Raw genomic sequence first — 20580 nt, 5'->3', positions numbered from 1 at the left:
ATTTTGAAACTTTGCCTTGAATGCCATGGAAAGACACTATACAAACAAATATTCACAAAACCAACAATACTCAAGAATGCATATACAATTGTGCAAGATGAAAGCATGATCAATCAAAGCTACAAATACCAAAAGTCATGGCCATCCAAACATAGAAAACCAATGTCAATAATAGACTTTGGCAAGTATGAGAGAAATAAATCAAGCAATCATGAGACTATGGATTAAGAAACCACCAAGAGATATAGATAACCCCCCAAGCTAGCGAATAGCTACTCCCCTAAGCTGGAATGGAGCATTGTCCTCAATGCTCTAAATAAAGGCACAAAGGGAGGGTGGGTGGGAGGGGAAGAAAGAAAACACATTCACACAACAAATCATATTCATTCAATCCAAATGCATATAAGAAAGCAAAGATGAGGGAAGAAGGAAAGAGTAAACCAAATGTGAGGTGGGTGTTGAAACCCGCAATTGAGCACATTGTCCACAATTTCATCTAATTCCTCGTCTTTGTTGCTTTTCTAATTGCAAGCAATCATTGGTGTGCTATGGTGGTTGTTACGGCTGCCGTGGTTGATTGTGCTGCGCTGGTGAGTGGTTGCAGCAGGGTGTTGCAAATTGGAGCAGGGGAAATGGAGGTGAGTGGAATTGAGCGGAGATGGTGGTTTAGGTGCGCTGGTTGATGCGGGTGAATTGGTGATTGTACGGAGGTGATTGGTGGTGTTGTTTGATGGTGGGTTTGCAGGGGAAAGGTGGCAAAGTGAATTGTGATTGGAGGCTGGTGAGGAAGTGGCTGTGGTGGAGTTGCTGTTGCTGTTGTTGGTGGTTGTGGGGTTGTGCATTGGTGTGAGAACAGGGGGTAGTGGTGGCTGTGATGCGTGGTAGTGGAGCTGGCAGAATGCTCATGAAATGGGGCTTGGGCATTTGACTCAAATTGAAACCCAAACTCACTTGACACGAAACCCGAACACCTACACATAAAACCAAGAAAGGATTGGAACAAAGAAAAAAAAGAATAAAATAAATTGAAAATAAATAAAGGACGAAATAAAACAAAACCAAGACAAATAAAATAAAATAAATAAAATAGAAATAAATAAAATGAAATAGTAATTAAGAGACATAAAACTAAACTAATAAAAATAAAAGAAAAACTATACAAGCAAATAAAGTAAAATAAAATACGAAAATAAACTAAAATTAAAAAAATAAAGAAAATAAACTAAAATGCTCCAAAATTACCAAAATAAACTACAAACTTTATTAAAGAGAAAACAAGAGAATAAAAGGAAAATAAGGGAAAATAAATACGAAAATAGCTCTAAAAATGCTCCCTAAGAGTGACATAAATGTCACTCATCACTTTTGACATTCAAACCTTGCTTTTGAAGGAAATTTGTTCAGACGAACAACCTTTGATTCATGCCCTTTTTGGGTGCGGATTCTTGATGTTTCTTTTGGGAAAAGATCATCTTGGTTTGCTAGGGAAGTGGGTGATTGTATTGGTGAGTGCATTGAGGTGGACGAATCAGACCCGCTTGGATGGGACGAGTATATGAGGGTTAAGGTGATGGTTAATATCAATAAACCCCTTCGAAGGGGGATTAAAGTGGCTGTTGATTCAGGGCATGTTAAATGTGTTAGCTTTAAACATGAACGCCTTGGTGATTTTTGTTATTATTGTGGCCGTATAGGTCACAATGATAAGGATTGTGATGAGAAGAACACTGGTAGTGGTGATGCTCCAATTGTATTTCAATACGGGCCATTCTTGACAGCTTCCCCTCACCGTTTGAAGGTACCTGCTGCAGAGAGGGAGTAGGAGAAGAAATGGGTGGAAAGCATAAAAAAGAAAGGCCGTGTGCAACGTTCTAATTATAATGATCCTGCTGCTACTATTTTCTTCACCAAAAACCAATGCTGCTGCCATGCCAAAGCCTAGCTGTAGGGAATATTTCAAGCGTTAACCCCTAGCTCGAACCCCACTGTGATCATACACTAAAGTACGGTGGCGTCCAAAAGGAAAGAAGATAGAGCAAAAGAGTCGCCAACAAGTTTTTTAGGAACTTGTAAACTGTTCACGAGGTGAAGGTTACACCCCTTAACGATCCAAGAGATCGTCAACTCCATAAGGTCTTGAACCAAATAGGGTTCGGGGATGAAGGTACAAATCCAACCTAAAAGAGATTGAACCTGCCCTAATAATAGGCCTCTACTTTATTCTGATCGTATTCATGTGCGCTTTCTGACTAACATGCAATCAATAGGATTAACCCTAAACCTGTTTATCTACGTTGGTTGAATATTAATGCACAAATAAACTATTATTGGCGATCACTTGAATTATAATCATATTAACCCTAAACAAGATTATTAATTATCTTATTAAGCGTGAATACAAGTACAAATTCCCTTTAAACATGCATAAAAGGTGTGATCAAGCAATAAAAATAAATATCATCAAGCAACATAATAAATAACCATAACAATAATCATCAAAATAATAATAATTAAAATAATTATAAACATGTTAAAGCATAATAAAAATAGCAAGATCCTAGGCATGATACTAACAAGATTGATAACAAACCCTAGCATGTCACTAAGCAATAAAAATCATATATTTAGCCCTAACATGATACTAACAATCATAAATATTAGGAATAAAATAAAAGGCATCATACTTTTAATCATACTGGGTATTAAATTTACCCTAGACATGATACTAGGAATATCATAATAACAACCACCTAAGCATGATTTCTACATCATAATATCAATTAAACAATTAAAGCTCTTACTTGGATGCCTCGTACCTCTTTCTAATAACAAAATACACACGTTAGTAACTTCAAGGAAAATAATAATCAAAGAATTAAATTAAATAATTAAAGGAGAGATTTGAGACCAAACCCTCAGAAATTAAACCTTTCACGTCTAGGGCGAAGGCAACTTCGAATATGGCTAGGTATATCTAAGTTTAATGAATGCGGAATTTTTATATTTAAGAGAAGTCTAGTTTAGAAAAGAGAGAGAGAGTAATCAAGAAAATCTTGATGAGAGTTGGTGAATCAAAACGGAGTTTTTAGGAAGCTATTTATAGTAAAAAAAAAAAGCCAAAAAGATAGAAAACCGAAAACAGATTACTGACGCGTAAAACACTTGATTAGCTTCAACACTGGCAATTAGCGCCAGGCGCCAAGACTTAGCGCCAGATGCTAATGCTTAGCATCAGGCACTAATAATCAGTTTCACGCGTTTTTGTTTTTATCATATCTTTTGATCCAAAAGTCCAAATAAGGCATATAATATGTCGTTGGAAATATCTTGAAGCCTAATTTCCAACCCAATTAGAATCAGATTAAAATATTTTATAGATAAAAAGATATGGCCGAAATAGTGGAAGGGTGTCAATTTTGGATAGAGTTTCATATCTCATTCACATCTTTTTCGTTATAGCTCGGATTTAATATTATAATATATCATTGGAAAGATAATTTCAAGATCTATCCAACCATATAAAATTTAGATAAAGATTATGAGTCACAAAAATAAAATCTGAATATATTCCACTTCGTACAAAACAAGGATTCTTAAAAGGAGTAGTTTTATTCAATTTCAAATTCTTTAAAACATAATTATCAATCCTAACTCCATTAGGATTTAAGAGAACCTTCTAGAGTATTCTAGAAGACTATAATCAATCCTAATAGTTTTAGGAATGATAATTAATAATAGGCCCTCCTCTAGATCATTGCGCCGCATATAAAAACCAAATCGGGCCTAGTTTAGTATTTTGGCCATAACTTCCTCATTATTCATCGAAATTGGGCTTATAATATATCGTTGGAAAGATCTCTTCAAGCCCTATCCGACTACACTACTATTGGACCCATATCATGGACCAACCAAACTAGATTGGCCGTTTTCTTAAAATAGGTTTTCAAAAATAGAGAGAAGAGAAAAGAAATTAAAACTATCCGCAACACTAAACTTTCCACACTTTCACTTCATTCGATTATGATTCGACGTGAAAGATACTCATCACTGGGTTTGGTTTTGGGGAGACACAAATGGGTGTCTACAGAAGCCCCCACTTTGACTGAGTTTGGAGAAACGCAAGTTTCGAAAACGAAAGTCAAAGTATCGATAGGGACGGAGAATGATTCAGAACGTTCTGTGATCCTAAATCACTCTTGTAACGCCAATACCTGTAAACTAGTGTTAGTTAAACAGATAAGAGAGTTAAGAAACGCGTATCTTGCACCGTCGAGCACACGTCTCTGAAAGTAACTGATTTGTTGTGACGATCTTCCGCAAGCTAGAGAATACCGCCTGAAGACTGCTACGCCTGTAACCGCCTCCAATTTCCTCTGTGATAGTCTTCGAAAAGATCACTGCTTGTTGATCCTTAATGCTGCTATGCCAGTACGTCGGCGCTTTGCTGCTTGTGAACCAGTATGTCGGTGCTTTTGCTGAATTGTGAACCAGTATGTCGGTGCCTTTGCTGTGATGACAATCCTCTTTTCTTTAGGAATAGTTGCCAACACAACTCTTGTATGTTGTATGACAATCCGATTTAAGGAAAGTTGTCAATGCTTCGTAACAATCCATCCTTGGAAATGTTGCCACGATGAAACGACAATCCGTATCTCGGAAAATTTGCCAAAATCCAATTTTTGGGAAAAGTTGCCAATGCTTCGTAACAATTTGTCATAAGAATTTTGCTACGATCGACAATCCACATCTTGGAATATAACTCTTGAAATCAATCCACCTTGGAAATTAGCCAACGCTATGCGACAATCCTTTTAGGAAAATATTGCCACAATTGACAACCTGCGTCTTGGAACATTTGCAAAAAAGAGTCGACCGATAATCCACTTTGGGAAAATTTGCCATTTACTGAAATGAATGACAATCCATGTTGAGGAACCTTTGCCGAAATTTATGATGAATAGAAACCTACGACAATCCTTTGGGAAATTTTGCCATAGGGAACTGGGTGTATGACAATCCAATCTCGGAAAACTTACCAACGGTGACAATCTGAACTTGGAAAAATTGCCAAACAGAGAAGGAGCACGACAATCCACGCTTGGAAACTTTGCCAGAGATGATAATCCAATCTTAGAAAAATTGTCGTTGAAGAAGATGCACGACAATCCATGTTTTGGAAATATTGTCAGTTGGAGAAGAATGCGCGACAATCTGTATTTGGAAATATTATCGTTTCAGAAGAATGCGCGACAATCCATATTTGGAAATATTTTTGTTTAAGTGCTTGATTTTAAACCGATACGTTGGTGCTTGTAATGATCCAGTGTTTTAGGCGCTTAAGCTAAGTGAGACAATTTTTTGTCAGGTCAATCACTTACTACGATTGTAATCGAGCCGACTACTAATCATGTCAATTTGCTTATAGGGGCTAACTGGAGTACCAAGGAACCCGAAATTGCTGTATGAGGTCGAAATAACCATTCTGAGAGGCTTCGAGCTCTGTCGCTGCTGAAATAACGCTGGCGCCAAGAATTGGCTCTGTCGCCAGACGCTGGGATCTAGAGTCAGGCGCTGAACTCTGTTGCCAGACGCTAGATGTTGTTGCCAGACGCCAGATGTTGTTGCCACACAACAACCTTGTCCTCTGGTGCTAGAGTCGGGTCTTCCCTATTCTACTCTTGCTGCCACTGTTGCTTGGTTTTGCTCTGAACTTAGATCTTGGTCGTTTCCTTTCAACCAAATCCGCTCAAATCTTTTGTAAATTAAAGCTCTTCATCTCTAATTTACTTATCTATGTAATTTTGCTCAAACTCCTCTCATCTTGGAAGAATCTATGTATCATATTCGCGGTTTTTTTCAAAAAAATCCGGGAATGTTCTTGCTTGCTAGGATGCACCTGCATTTAATCTTTGACTATAGGACTTTTCTTATCTTTCTTTAGGGTTGACTAAATCCTTAGTGTTGCTTGACTCATTGACTTGCCATGACTTAAGGTATAAATTTGACTCACTATGATTAACTGACTCGAGGTTGACTCGACTCAAAGTATTTGATACATGTGTTAGACTCAAATCAAGGTGATATCATGACATGACTCAACGTGTACATGACTCGTGTGTGCATTGTACTGTGACCGTGGGAATCGAAAATGCAAAAAAACAAAAATTTTCCGTCATTTTTTATGGAGGGTACCGACTTTCTCCCGAAAAAGAAAGACACGAAAAAGAATCGAAGTGAAGTTTTTTTTTTTTGAAGATGCATGTTGAATGAGCTTAGTCAAATGTTGTTTGATACTATCTCTCAAGGTGCAAGGATTAATCTATCCTAGGCTATCTCAATGGTTGACTCAATGATGAAAGTATTTGGGTAACTTAGGCACGGAGGCTAAGCACTTCATGCAATGTTGATTATAATTGATGAGTGATTTCGACATGACAAGGCATGCTTCAGCGTTATGTTAAGATTTCATGACAAAGGGTTCCTAAGGGAAGTATATTTGGTCATGTATTTGTGCGGTGTATGAAAGTGATACTTATGTTAGGCCGCAAAGGTTAAGTGCGTGGAAAAAATTTATTTCAAGAAGAGTCAACTAATGGTGACTCTTAGGCTAGGTAGGCTAATGATGTAAGGATCAAGCCCCCAAGTCTAGCTCTAAATGAATAGGGATGAGCACAGGAGATCCCTTGATATGATCATGGTGTGAGTGTGTGAATGTGAATATGAATGCATTTTATTACGGCCGCACCTCGATGTGAGGTTGCCTACGTATCCGTTAGGAATCAGGCCGAACGTAGCTCTAGCCGAACCTCGCACAAGTGTGTGTATACCTCAAAAAGGTCTTTTTAAGGGTTGTAACGTGGTTAAGATAAAGGTTGAAGAAGAAGGAGATAAAGGCTCAAGACCCTCGATAAGCTCCCAAGGTGTGCAACCTTGCTATTGAGTATTTGTATTTTTATGCTTGAGGTTTTCTACTCTTTTTTTAACTCTCTCTTTTGCTTTAGCACTTATTTCATTTTTATAAGTGTGGGCAATCCCGATCATGCGGTCTATCACTCACTTGGCATTCATGTTTCTCGGGCACGGTACCGAGCACTTGATAAGAGACGCAATATGAGATGTGTTCATATCAAAGACATGTTCATGTCAATGACATTTGAACACTTGCCCTTTTGTACACATTTATTTATTTTTTGCTTATTTTTTTCTATTTTAATCTTTTGAAGTTACCCAAGCTTTTTATGAAATTAAATATTGCATAAGTTGCACACCATCTCATCCCAAGATTAGGTAGATATGGGTTGAAAAATGAAAGGTCTATCGTTAGACGAGGCTCAAAGTGGTTTATCAAAAAAGGATTGCATATTTGAAGGGTGAAATGTGATATGATGTGGCTAAAAGGGGTGCCTTAAATCATTGGTATACCTTGTGCTTAGTTTGACATGGATTTTTTTTTTATTTTTTATTTTTTTGAAAAAAATGCAATGTAATGAAATGATCATATGTAAGGAAATAAATGCTCATTTTATTAAAAGGAAAAAAGAATGAATCTACAAAATTAATCTAAGGGGAAAGAAAGAATCTACAAAATTAATCTAAGGGAAGAGAAAGTTGCCTATGCTAGACTTATATAGGAAAGGAAAAACTGAAAAAGAAATAGAAAAAGAGGTCATGAAATCTTGTCGTTCAAGCTCGCCTCTCGTCTTGTGTCATTTGCTTCATCATCACCCAGTCTTCTCGTTAGCTAGAGGCAATGGGATCTTATTTGCTTCTATGAGATCTTGAATGAGATTTTGAAACCTGTAGCATTCATCAGTGGTATGAGGCAATGGGATCTTCTCATAATCGGGCACAGTTTAGTATTTTGGCCATAACTTCCTCATTATTCATCGGAATTGGGCTTATAATATATCGTTGGAAAGCTCTCTTCAAGCCCTATCCAACTACACTAATATTGGACCCATATCATGGACCAACCAAACTGGATTGGCTGTTTTCTTAAAATAGGTTTTCAAAAGTAGAGAGAAGAGAAAAGAAATTAAAACTATCTGCAACACTAAACTTTCCACACTTTCACTTCATTCGATTAGGATTCGACGTGAAAGATACTCATCACTGGGTTTGGTTTTGGGGAGACACAAATGGGTGTCTACACTAGCGCTCTCTCTCTTGTTGCGGTTGCTGATGAAGGCAGTGGTGTAATGGTGTGAAGGCCGTCTGCTATGCAAGCTGGTAAATACGTGTAGGACGGTGTTAAAGCCAATAATTCAATGATTAAGGAGGTTGCAAATCAGTGTGAGAGGTAGAAAATGGTGTTGAATGCGGGCACCAGTGTTCGACATAAGAGGTATGATGGTGAGGCCGTGGGAATGGATATGAACGAAAGTCGGGATGCGGGGGCAGTATCGAGGAAAAGGAGTGTTGATGTTGTGCTCAAGTCTTCTCCGAATGTTCCTGTCACTAATGTGGAAAAGAGCCAAAAACTTTGTGTGAGTAATATGTCTTTTTTTTCTTTTGTATCTAAAGTAGAGGGCCTTGTGGATGTCTAAGCCCTCGAAAAGCAATGAAAATATTTAGCTGGAACTGCCACGGGCTTGGCAACTCGTGTGCAGTTAGGGGCCTCGAAGACATGTGTTGGAGGGAAAAGCTTAATATTGTCTTTGTAATGGAGACTATGCTTAATGAAAAAATTCTTAATAAAATAAAAAATTATTGTGGTTATACGTATGGTGTTTTCTTTGTAGTAATGGTAGATCCGGTGGTTTGGGAATGTGGTGGAGGGATATTAATATGCGAATAGTGTCTTACTCTATTCATCATATTTGTGCTCATGTGTTGGATGATAATAATGTTCCTGTTTGGAAAGCTGTTGGAATTTATAGGTGGCTGGAACAAGCTAATAAATGTCAAACTTGGTCGCTTATGACACAACTCAAAGGGCTTGATGATCTCCCTTGTGTGATTTTTGGTGATTTTAAGAAATATTGAGCCTATCTAAAAAGAAGGAGGGGTCCCAAGAAGCGAGAGGCTCATGGATGCTTTCCGAGGGGCAATTGATAGTTGTGCTATGAAAGATCTTGGATATAGGGGTTGTACGTTCACTTGGGAAAGGGGGAATTCCATGGCAAATTTTGTCAGAGAAAGGTTGGATCAGTTCCTAGCTGATGAAGGGTGGTGTTCTTTGTTCCCGGATCGTGAGGTTCGACATTATCTATATTGAAACCAAATCATGCTCCGATAATTTTGTCAACTGAAACTAGAAGACAAGATGATTGGGGGGATTCAGGATTCAAGTTCGAACATTTCTGGTTGTCTAATGAGGGGTGTAGTGGGGTTATGAGTGATGCATGGGTGAGTGCGGCCGGGATCGGTATTAGACAAAAAATTGTTGTTTGTGGTGAATGTGTTGCTAGCTGGGCTGCCTTAACCTTCGGTGACATCAAAAAGAAAATCAAGAAAGCCAAAAAGGCGTTAAAGGAGGGCGCCATGGATGGTATAAAACTGGAGCAATGTCACACCATTTCGACTGAACTTGATTCTCTTTATTTAATGGAGGAGTCGTATTGGTTTGCTCGTGCCCGGGAAAATGAGTTACATGATGGGGACAAAAATACAAAATATTTTCATCACAAGGCGAGTCAACGGAAGACAAAAAATCGGATTGTTGGGCTCTTTGGTGACAATGGGGTGTGGAAAAATAAAATAGTTGACATCAAGAAACTGATAGCCGCATATTTTGCTAAACTCTTTGCCACTAGTTCTCCAACTGGGTTTCAAGATGCAATGGAAGGCCTGGACACTTTAGTGACAGATGAGATAAATTCATTCCTAGATAGAGAACCAACGGGGGAAGAATTTAGACAGGCTTTGTTTCAAATGCACCCTAATAAGGCTCCGGGCCTTGACTGTATGCATGCTTTATTTTTTTTCAGAAATTTTGGCATATTGTTGGATGTGATATTATTTCTTATTTTCAAAAATGGTGGAATGGGAATGTGGATTTGGCGGAAATAAATAACTCTTGTATTGTTCTTATTCCGAAATGTGACAAGCCAACATTAATTTCGGAATTCAGACCTATAAGTTGTTGCAATGTTATTTATAAAATCATCTCTAAGGTGTTGGCAAATAAATTGAAAAAATTTCTTGGCGATATTATATCTCCGAATCAGAGTGCTTTTGTTCCGCAGAGGCTCATAACTGATAATTCCATTGTTGCCTTTGAAATTTTTCATGCTATGAAGAGAGGTGGTGAAGGGAAGGATGTCAATGTTGCACTAAAACTTGATATGAGCAAAGCGTATGATAGGGTGGAATGGGTGATTTTGGAATAGGTGATGATAAAACTGGGGTTTTCGAATATGTGGATTCATCGAATTATGTGTTGTCTTAAGAGCATTTCTTTTGCTTTTAAGATAAACGGGCATATCTCGGGGTCTGTGACTCCCTCGAGAGGATTACGCCAAGGTGATCCTATTTCTCCGTACTTGTTCCTGTTATATGCGGTTGCTTTTTTGACGCTAATCTCAAAAGCGGCTAATGGTAACTAAATTCATGGTGCCAAAATTTGTAGGAATGCTCCCAGGGTGTCTCACCTTTTCTTTGCAGACAATAGTATACTTTTTGCTAAAGCAAGTGTGCAAGAATGCTCGGTTATAGCTGATATAATCAGCAAATATGAGAGAGCTTCAGTTCAGAACGTCAATTTAAGCAAAACTTAAGTTGTTTTTAGCAAAAATGTAGACCAAAATCGAAGGCAAGAGATTATTCAAATTTTGGGTGTTAGGGAGGTTGAACGACATGAAAAGTACCTTGGGTTTCCCACTATCATTGGAAGATCGAAAAAAGCGTTGCGGGGTTGAAGGAGAGATTATGGAAGAAACAACAGGGTTGGAAGGAAAAGATGCTTTCGAGACCGGGAAAAGAGGTGCTTAAAAAAGCGGTAGCTCAAGCGATTCCTAACTATATGATGAGCATTTTTAAACTTCCGGATGGATTTATTGATGATATCCACTCCATGCTTGCGAGGTTTTGGTGGGGTTCTACGGAGACTACAAAGAAGATGTATTGGCAATGATGGGAAAGCTTATGTCAACACAAAGCTCTTGGAGGGTTGGGCTTTAGAGATCTGAAATGGTTTAACCAAGCGTTATTAGCAAAACAATTGTGGAGACTTCACCATAAGCCTGGGCACACTTATTCACACAATTCTAAAGGCGAGATATTTTAAGAATTGTGAGGTTCTTTAGGCTACGTGAGGTTATGACCCAAGCTATGCTTGGAGGAGTATGTGGGTGCACGGGGTGTGTTACTTGAGGGCCTTAAGTGGAGAGTGGGTAATGGGAGTGCTATAAATGTGTGGGATGAAGCTTGGCTACATGGAAACTCTTCGGCAATAGTTCCATCTCCAAGTGCTAACAGTGATATGGGGCTGAGAGTAAGCGACCTTATTGATCATAATTGTGGTAAGTGGGATGCGAGTATAATTTCAAACACTTTTAACAGTGCAGATGTGGCAAGAATACTTCGGATCCCTTTGTCTCCATGCTGCCCCGTTGATAAAGTGTATTGGAGGCCATCCAAAGATGTGACCTATTCTGTGTGGTCGGGGTATTGGTCATGTAAGAAAGTCTCGGCTGTAATGCAAGGGGCGGATATGAAGGAGGTGTGGAAGATCAAATGGCCTTGAAGTGTCACCCAAAGTTGCAACATTTTCTGTGGAGAGCTTGTAAGGGCTTCCTCGCTGTCAAAGAAAGACTATTCTATCGCCACATTAAAACTAAGAAGAGCTGTAGTATATGTGACGCCCCAGAGGAGTCTATCATACCGTAGACACCTAAAAATGTCTCCCCAAAACCAAACCCGATGATGAACACCTTTCACCGCCATTATTGGTTGGGTTGAGTATTTAATCTTGGAGTGTTTAAATCCATATTTCCGTTTCATAAACCAACCCAAGTTCTAGCCCATTTTTCCAAACCATAACTTATTTTCCTCTTTTCGTGCCTTTAAACCCAAAATAATTCATTTTGTATCCTTTAAAATCATTCATTTGGTGTCCTTTTTATAAAAACGTTTAGTCCTGTTTATTTTGGTCCATAATATTGGTAAAATGATTAATTAGTTGGATGGGGCTTGAAAAGAGCTTTCCAACGATATATTATAAGCCCAAATTCGAATTATAACGAATAAGTTATGGCCAAAATATTAAGCCGAGCCCACACCGAACCTAAGCCCTCCTTACTTACGACCCAATGATCATGTGGAGGGTCCAAAGGATTTAATCCCATCCCTAAACCAATTAGGATTAATTGGAAGCTTCTATAAGTTTATAAAATATCTTAATTATCCTTTTTGAAAAGATAATATTAAAGAGTTTGGAATTGAATAAAACTCCTCTCTTTTAAAGTCCTATTTCTATCCGAATTGAAAGACGTTCAAAGATAGACAAATAATATTTTTGTGCCTCATATTTTTTATCCAAATTTTATATGGTTGGATAGCCCTTGAAATTATATTTCCAATGATATATTATAATATCAATTCCGAGCTATAACGGAAAAGATATGAATAAAAATATCAAACTCTATCCAAAACTGACAACGTCTCACTATTTTGGCAATATCTTTTATTCTACAAAATATTTTAATCTGATTTTAATTGGGTTAGAAATTAGACTTCAAGAGATTTCAAACTATATCTTATTTATTTTATTTCGACTGGATCAAAAGTTATGATAAAAACAAAAACCGCAAAAACTGCTGTCTATCGAGTTTTATTCCGATTTAATTCGGATCTTATCTTAACCAGTTGTGGCGCACCCGCGCGATGCGAGCGCAACATTTTGTTTATCGAGATAAATAAATCAATTATGAATCTACAAGTTGAATGTTTTGACAACATTACAGAACAATCCTTTAATTTAGTGAATGTGTTAATTTCCTATTGAAAAACATTTTAAATGTTAGTATAACCAATGCAAAATGTGGCAGGCCCAAATTCAATATTGTTGTTCATTAAATGAAGGAGTTCTATTTTTGATTTATCTATTAACTACACTAACGTGCGAAATAAACTTTAAATCATTTGCACGGATTTTTTACAAATCAATATTCTTAAAAACTTATTTCTCATATACAAAGCTGAGAATTTTATATATCATATGTATTTCACTTTACCAAATATTTTGGGCTTATTCTTCCAATAGCACAAATACATTAAGATTGTTGATAAAACATTGGATAAGTTTGTCATCGCGTCTCTTATTTTTCAATTGAGCATCAAACCGAGTATCATAAAAATGCACAACATTGGTTGATTTTGGAAACAAACCAAAGTGTGCTTTAGCAAAGTCTAACGGAACATTCTGGATGAATTCAAACATTAATTAATAGCATATGAAGTTATGAAATCTGAAATAAGCGATCTCTTTTAAATTTTTTTTTTACAACAATTAAAAAGGTAAACAAATAGTAAAAGAATTTACATACAATATAATAAAGTTTGTTTGTAATTTTCCTTTGTAAGTATATTCAAGAGCAATTAAATTCATGGAGTTCAATATTAACACTAAAAGGGTTATGCAACACATTAACAACCAAATTTAGTTCAATTATCAAATGAGGGTCACAATTTTAGGGCAATTTCATTGTTCCATCCCAACATCGAAGAGTTCTAAAGCACATTAGCAACCAATTTAAAGTCAATGTACTCATCAAATTAGGGTCATAAATTTAGGGCAATTTCATAGTTCAATCCCAAAATTAAAGAGTTCTGCAGCACATTATCAACCGAATTACAGTCAATTCAATCATCAAATTAGGGTCATAAATACAGGGCAATTTCATAATTTCATCCCAACACTAAAGAATTCTGCAACACATTAGCAACCAAAGTTGATTCAATCATCAAATTAGTGTCATATAATTTCAGCAAAAAGGTACAATTTCATACTTTCATCCAAGTTAAAGGCAAATATCATTCAATGGCTTGAGGTTATATGATATGAAGATATTGCTGGAATAATATGCATCCTTGGTACTCACTGAAGATTTACGAAGGGAAGGAATTTTGATTTCCAACAGCAACCTCACAAGCAACAAAGTTTCATATCCTGTTTCAACCACAGGTCGCACCTGCAACAACATGTTATAAATCATCATGTTTAAGAAAATGATGAAGAGATGAAAATGGTGAATTTGGTTGAGAATTTTATTACAATAAATACCAAGTATTCAAGAGACTTGATCCTCTAACAAAGCTAATTAAAGCTATATTAAACTTCTGAATTGTTCTTGTGATCCCCTCTTCCTACCCTCTATTTATATAGACATCCTGATTTTCACATTTCTTTTAGCTTATCTGCCTTCTTCCTCAAGCACTTAGCTGATTCATTGTGCAATCCTAATTGTTACCTCCTATATCTAGTTCATTACACATTTACACAATATCATCAAAATTTATGCTGCAATTTCCACTTGATCAGCAAATAGCAATTTTATGTTGACAGCCAACTCACATACAAAAGCAAACCGAATATAGAGATTATCATAACATAATCAGATGAATGCATTGGATTTCATGATTCCTGTAGGCAACATCTCACATGAGACTGCCTCACAATAAGTAAATTTTTACAAGATGATTCAAGGTGGCAACTCATAATGTCTTGCACAATGTAATAAAACGGTTAGCTCTTCATCTAACTGCAAGACTAAACATAAAAATGGAAGTACAAACAGTATGCTAATTACCTAAATAATGGTAATGGCTTATAAAATTAGAAAATGATGGTAAGGCTTGAGGATTAGGAGAGACCATTTACCTATTCCAATATTGAAAAACAGATGCAGTCCAACTACGCGAAGAGAAACTGGAAGAAGCGTTTATTCTCCTCTGAGGATTAGGAGAGACCATTTACCTATTCCAATATTGAAAAACAGATGTAGCCCAACTACGCAAAGAGAAGCTGGAAGAAGTGTTTAGTCTCCTCTGAGTTTTAAGAAACTCACGAACCTCAATATTCTTCTAGATCTCCTCCTCTTTCAGCCTGAAATCCAACACAACAGAGCAAGTGAGCTCCTCATTAGCCATATAAAGAAGTAACTTGAGATAACAAAGGATTGAGGAGAGAAAGTAACCTCCTCCTACACCAACGCTACCACCCAATAGATATACAGATTTGAGGAAAGATATAAGCTGAAAATGTCAAGCCCTCTAAACATGTAATACCCCGTATTTTAATGTATTATATATATATATTATTTATTTAATAATAAAATATATTTTGGGTCAAACTATTTTAATTATTGGAATATATAAATAAAACAAGTTTTGGGTCAATAACTAATTAATCTAAATGTAGCCCATTTTCACTATAAGGCTAATCATTTTATTTACTTATTTATTTGGGCCAATTATTCTTCCCATCATACCCTTTCTTATGAGGCCCAAATAATTATAATTTACCCTATTCTATAAATATCCCTTTGATCCCCAAATTTGCCACACAAAAGTCAAAGGGGTAAGCTTTTTTTTTTTTTCTTTTCCTTCTTCCTTATTTTCTTTCTCTTGTTCTTACTTTTCTTTTCCCCTGTTTCACGTGAACTGCTCACAATGCAAGGAGAAGTTGGAAGCTTTGCTCCTCCACGTCACCCGCCACCTCACACCTGCCACGTCACCAGCCACCTCCCGCCGCCCAACAGCTGCCGGCGACCAGCCGACCACCACCACGGGTCACCTCCTTCTTCCCTTTTCATTCTAGCTATTTTGATGATTTTATTTATGGGTTTTTGTTTTAATTATTCAAAGTATGTTTGATTAGTATCATAATTATGTTTTGATGATTAAAGATTGTAAATTTTAAATAATAAAGTGTTTTATTTTCAGATTTCATAAAATTATAAGTTAGACTTTTAAAATTATTAAAAACTTGATTTTTTGGGTTTTTATGAACAATTGATTTAGGGCTTTTATAGTAATGATTTTTTGAAATTTTGGTGATTATAACTACTAATTAGTTTAACTTAATTCCAGATTATTTTGAACACGTAAATTCATGTTTTAATTATTAGATTTCCGTTCGTTAATATTAATCCCGTTTTAATCCCGATCAGGTTCTAAACTCCTCTGATTTTGATAAAAAAAAGTAGTGTTTTTCGAGTGTAAACAACGTTTTAAGAAAGCCTCACTACCTTTGGTAGTTAGCACCACCCTCTCGTGGCCAAATTCAGCCTCTAAATACGATTTTCGAGCAGTTTTTGATTTTTAACGAAGTTTTTTTTATGCTTTAAATTCTATCTTTGAGTTTAAAAGGGGTAAGAGATAATTTAATGTTTATATGGATAATTTAAGTATAAAGATGTATTTTGATGAAGTTTTAAAGGATTTTTGATTAATTTAAAATGCTGGAATTTTATTTAAAGTAGTATAATTGTGATTTTAATAAAAGGGTGTGATAACCTATTAAAAAGGAGTTTAATTAGGGGTTTTTAAATAATTTTCAGATTTTTTAAAAATGGTTTAAAGTGAGTTTAAGTTGCTGGAAATTATGTATACAGGGGTAATTAATTTAATATTATTGTCCCTTTATGTAGGAGACTTGATTCGGGAATTGTTCTAGTGTTTTCGGTCACTTTAAGGGCGTTATTGAGGTACGTACGCGTACTTAGCATATTTTGGTGATGTTGAATCATGCTAGGTTTGATTTCAATTGATTACAAGTAGAATCATGCTAAGGTTTATGTATGGAATTGTGAATTTATGGTGTTTGTGATTGAATTGTGAAGCATGAATTATTTGTGATGGTTTTAGATTGGAAGATTATATTTTGGGCATGTTGCGTTTGAACCACAATTTTATTTATGGCATGTTAGAAGGCATGATTAATTAAACTACATGTTTAATTATGTTTGGAATCTTAAAAAGGAATTTTATTATGGTTCAAATAATTTTTATTGATGCTTTAAGCATGAGGAATGAGCTATATAAGTGTCTATGTACACAAGGAATAAATTGTATGTTGGTGCCTTTTTGCACTTAAGGTGTTTTTAACACCGAGGGATAGGATTTTGGCGCTTTATGCGTTTAAGGTGTCTTTGACACTGAGGTAGAATTAAAAAGGATTCAACAATAAATAATATGTGGTCACTAATTATTCAAGAATTAAATTGGTATGTGTGTTGATTGAATAATAATTGTTGATTGATTTATTATGCTTTGAGAGTCATCACCAAGTCTAATAATATGTAAATAACGTAAAGTGAAAGAGATTACGCACCAAAACTCTTGGAACGCATATACCTTGAGTATGAACAATGGGGGGAGTTATGGGGTTTTATATTTAACCATAACTTCCAATGGAGTACAGGACGCTGTATATTCCTTTTTTATTATTTATTATTATGCGCAGGAATTCCGCCACCTTTGTGTGGTTTTGTCGCTGGCACGGTTAGCTCCCGTGCCAGTTAACCTCAAATTTATTTGGGGGAGGTTAATAGGTGGAAACCCGTTCGATGCGTAATCAATGCAAAATGAATTAATTAGGGTCTAGTCATTGTGTTGTGTTGATTGGTGTGTTTGTGAACATGTGCAATGAGGTAAGTGTGTGTTGATAGGTGAAAGCATGTTAGTGTGGCTATCTTACACTTATGTACTCAGCTTTGCTAATTGTGTGTGTTTGTGTTTTTTGCCATGTCTTTATCTTGGCCCTATGATGACCCATTTTTAATGGAGAGTAGTGGAAACAAGTAGAGATAAACTTTTCAGGTATTGAAGCATGATCATGATGGGGCATGAGTGAAGAGTGAATCCTACTAGTTTTCATTAGATTACAATGTGTTTTATGATTTATTTATTTATGATATATAATGTGTGGACTAACATAAAGGTTTGATTTGGGAACGGTTTTTGAATAAGGGCCTTTAATGGTTCCAAGTTGTAGTTTGATTTTATTTAACTTGTTCGTTGGGTTTTAAACTTTATTTTCGTTTGGTTTTTAAACTTTATTTTTGTTTGGTTGACTTTGGGTTGACTTGTTTAATCGTTTTAAAATTTGAGTCTTCCGCTGTGTATCTTTGATAATTGCCTTAGCTGTTTTCACGGTAGCGGTAATGTCTTAGTTATTCCTAAATTGTATTTTTAAAAGAGTAGAATGGGTATTTAGAGGAAAGGAATTTCTAGGGTGTTACAAAACAAGAATCCGTTTCTTATTTTATATTATTGAACCAGTCCAAGTCCTCGATCTAAAGGCTAAAGCTATACAAGGCATTAGAAGCAAAAACAATGTATACAATCTTCACAAGAACAACAATCAATTCAATTCTTCTTCTACCCTTACAAAGTGTCATGATGCAGCAGTTTGAAGTTAAGAAAATTCTTCAATACCTTTTATGTACCATCATGTCTATACTAAGTCACAAACAAATTCAAACCGACAATCAAAATAGAGAATGAAGGGATATTTTAACCCAAACAAAAAATCAACCTATCCCATTAAATATAATTATCGATAATTTATTACATTACGGTCTATAGGATAAAACATACTGAACTTAAGAGAGAAAGTTGAATATACTGATTTATTGACTCAATTAATTTTAAAGACATATAAATACACATTACCTTGCTAGATATATATGAGTTTAAGAGAGAAAATTGAAATTCGATGATATATATATACACATTACCTTGCTAGATGCATCAATGTAGGAAAAGCTCAGAAGTTCATTCAATGGAAGGAACCCAAACATATATATCTAATTATAAGAGATAAAAGAACAAAATTTCAGGTAAAATCTTAAACCAAGAATAATTTAACAGAAAACAAAGAATATAAATATAATTAGCCTCCCAAACCCCAACCTCCCTCACACACCCAAAGTCGTAACAATTAGCTACACCCAATTCTCAACCACCCAACCGCCCATATGACCACTTTTGGATCAAATTGCACAAATAAATTCTTTTTTTCCCTCTAAATAGAAATCCAACAGTACCCATAAATAAATAAAACCCCAAATCCCAGAATTCAAATTCATCAGATTAAACACCCAAAAAAACCTGAGAAATGGACTAAACATAAATGAACAAAGAATGATACCTGCCAAAGAATGAAAGGATACTGAAAACTGAAGGCGTTGGAGGATCGAGGAACACACTTAATGCTGCTCTTTTGCTAGCCGTTAACCTTATCGCTTCCGTTCCCATTCAAGCTCCCTTCTTCACGAACAAAGCAGAAATCATCGGGAAAAATAGTCAAAATGGGATTTTTACATGAGAAGAATTTCAGCAAAATAAGCTTAATTATAAGTAAAAGAGGGTTCTTTACTCTATGCCAAATGAATAAGGAACCCTCTTTTTCATATACTCATACCAAAAATCTGTTTAATAACTGAAAGCATTCAATCTTTCCATATTTATTAAAATCATGGCATAAATTATTATAGATATGTGGAGCTTTAAAAAAACTCTGAAAATTAACCAAAGAGCAACAATTCCAGGATGGTAACGATGAGAGTTATCGACTCTTCCAATAGTCTCATCTCCATAATAAAGATTCTAACTTTAGTGCAGTTCTATAATCACCAAATATCTACCCCTAAATTTCTCAATTTTTAAATCATCAAAATCCATCTTTACCCCACAACCACCACTCCATTTGCAACTAACACCCACCAATAATATTGGATTTTTATGCTATAATTAGCAATATGTAATTGGAAAATAAAACAATAGAAAACATTGACAAAAATTAGGAATCAACAAAATTATAAAGCCGAAACAACCTAAAAATCTGAGTTTAAAGCTCTTGACAAACCCAGAAACAATGCTATTGAAGCTTAGACTGTCAATTTTGGAAAACATATCATTGACGAAGATTAAACTAATTAGATCCAACAAAAACAAAATCTAAGTTAAAACAAAATCAGATCCAACAAAAACAGACAAAACTAATGACATTGAAAGAATAAACTAATCTAAAAAGAAAATCACAGGTAGAAGAAATGAGGCAGTACCATTTAAGACATCTCCACGCAAAAGTTGACCTGCATTACGTTTCTGCAGCATGATACAGAAGACATGAACCACTATTTCAATCAAAAAATTAAAATGTGAAAATCCCACATAATTAAACAATAAAAACATCCTATTTCTAACCCCAAACCCCTAATAAGCAACGCATCACCCCCATTCTACATTCTCCAAAATTTCCACCCATATCATAATCAATAATTCATAGAAAATGCATAAATCTACACTAATTCAGCAATAAATCAACACACAACCAAAGTCAAAACACGTTTTAGTACACAAAACAATATCCAGATAACTCAGATCCCAACAATTCAAAAAAAAAAAAAAAAGAATCATATGTTTAATTCAGTAGCAACCAGAACTTAAAATCTCAATTCTAGAATCACATCCAAATAAACACTAACCTAGTTCAAAATTCATTCAAAACTATAAAAAAAAATCCTAGAAGACAGTTTTTCAAAAATCAGGACCTGCCAAGGACACCATTAACTCAAGCTTGCGTCCAGTGACTTGAAGATCTAGATTATTGGCTTATACTCGAGCCATAGT

The 20580-nt window shown here is 35.7% G+C and overlaps 1 long non-coding RNA gene across 3 annotated transcripts; it reads right to left on the bottom strand.

Moving 5' to 3' along the window:
- Positions 1-14547: 14547 nt before the first annotated feature.
- On the bottom strand, positions 14548-19234 carry LOC145559682 (uncharacterized). Of its 3 annotated transcripts, XR_014092866.1 has the most exons (4): positions 19097-19234; positions 18684-18752; positions 15138-15213; positions 14548-15046 (listed from the first exon to the last, which is right to left on the bottom strand). It is a non-coding gene; the product is annotated as an uncharacterized LOC145559682 (long non-coding RNA). The 3 variants fall into 3 exon arrangements; XR_014092865.1 differs by having other exon boundaries at positions 18684-19234; XR_014092867.1 differs by having other exon boundaries at positions 15138-15195; positions 18684-19234.
- Positions 19235-20580: the final 1346 nt, after the last annotated feature.

This window comes from Chenopodium album, chromosome 9 (assembly GCF_948465745.1).
Source record: "Chenopodium album chromosome 9, dcCheAlbu1.1, whole genome shotgun sequence".
NCBI classification, from domain to species: domain Eukaryota; kingdom Viridiplantae; phylum Streptophyta; class Magnoliopsida; order Caryophyllales; family Amaranthaceae; genus Chenopodium; species Chenopodium album.
The sequence above is the reverse complement of the archived record's forward strand: the minus strand, read 5'-3'. Positions and strand labels throughout refer to the sequence as shown.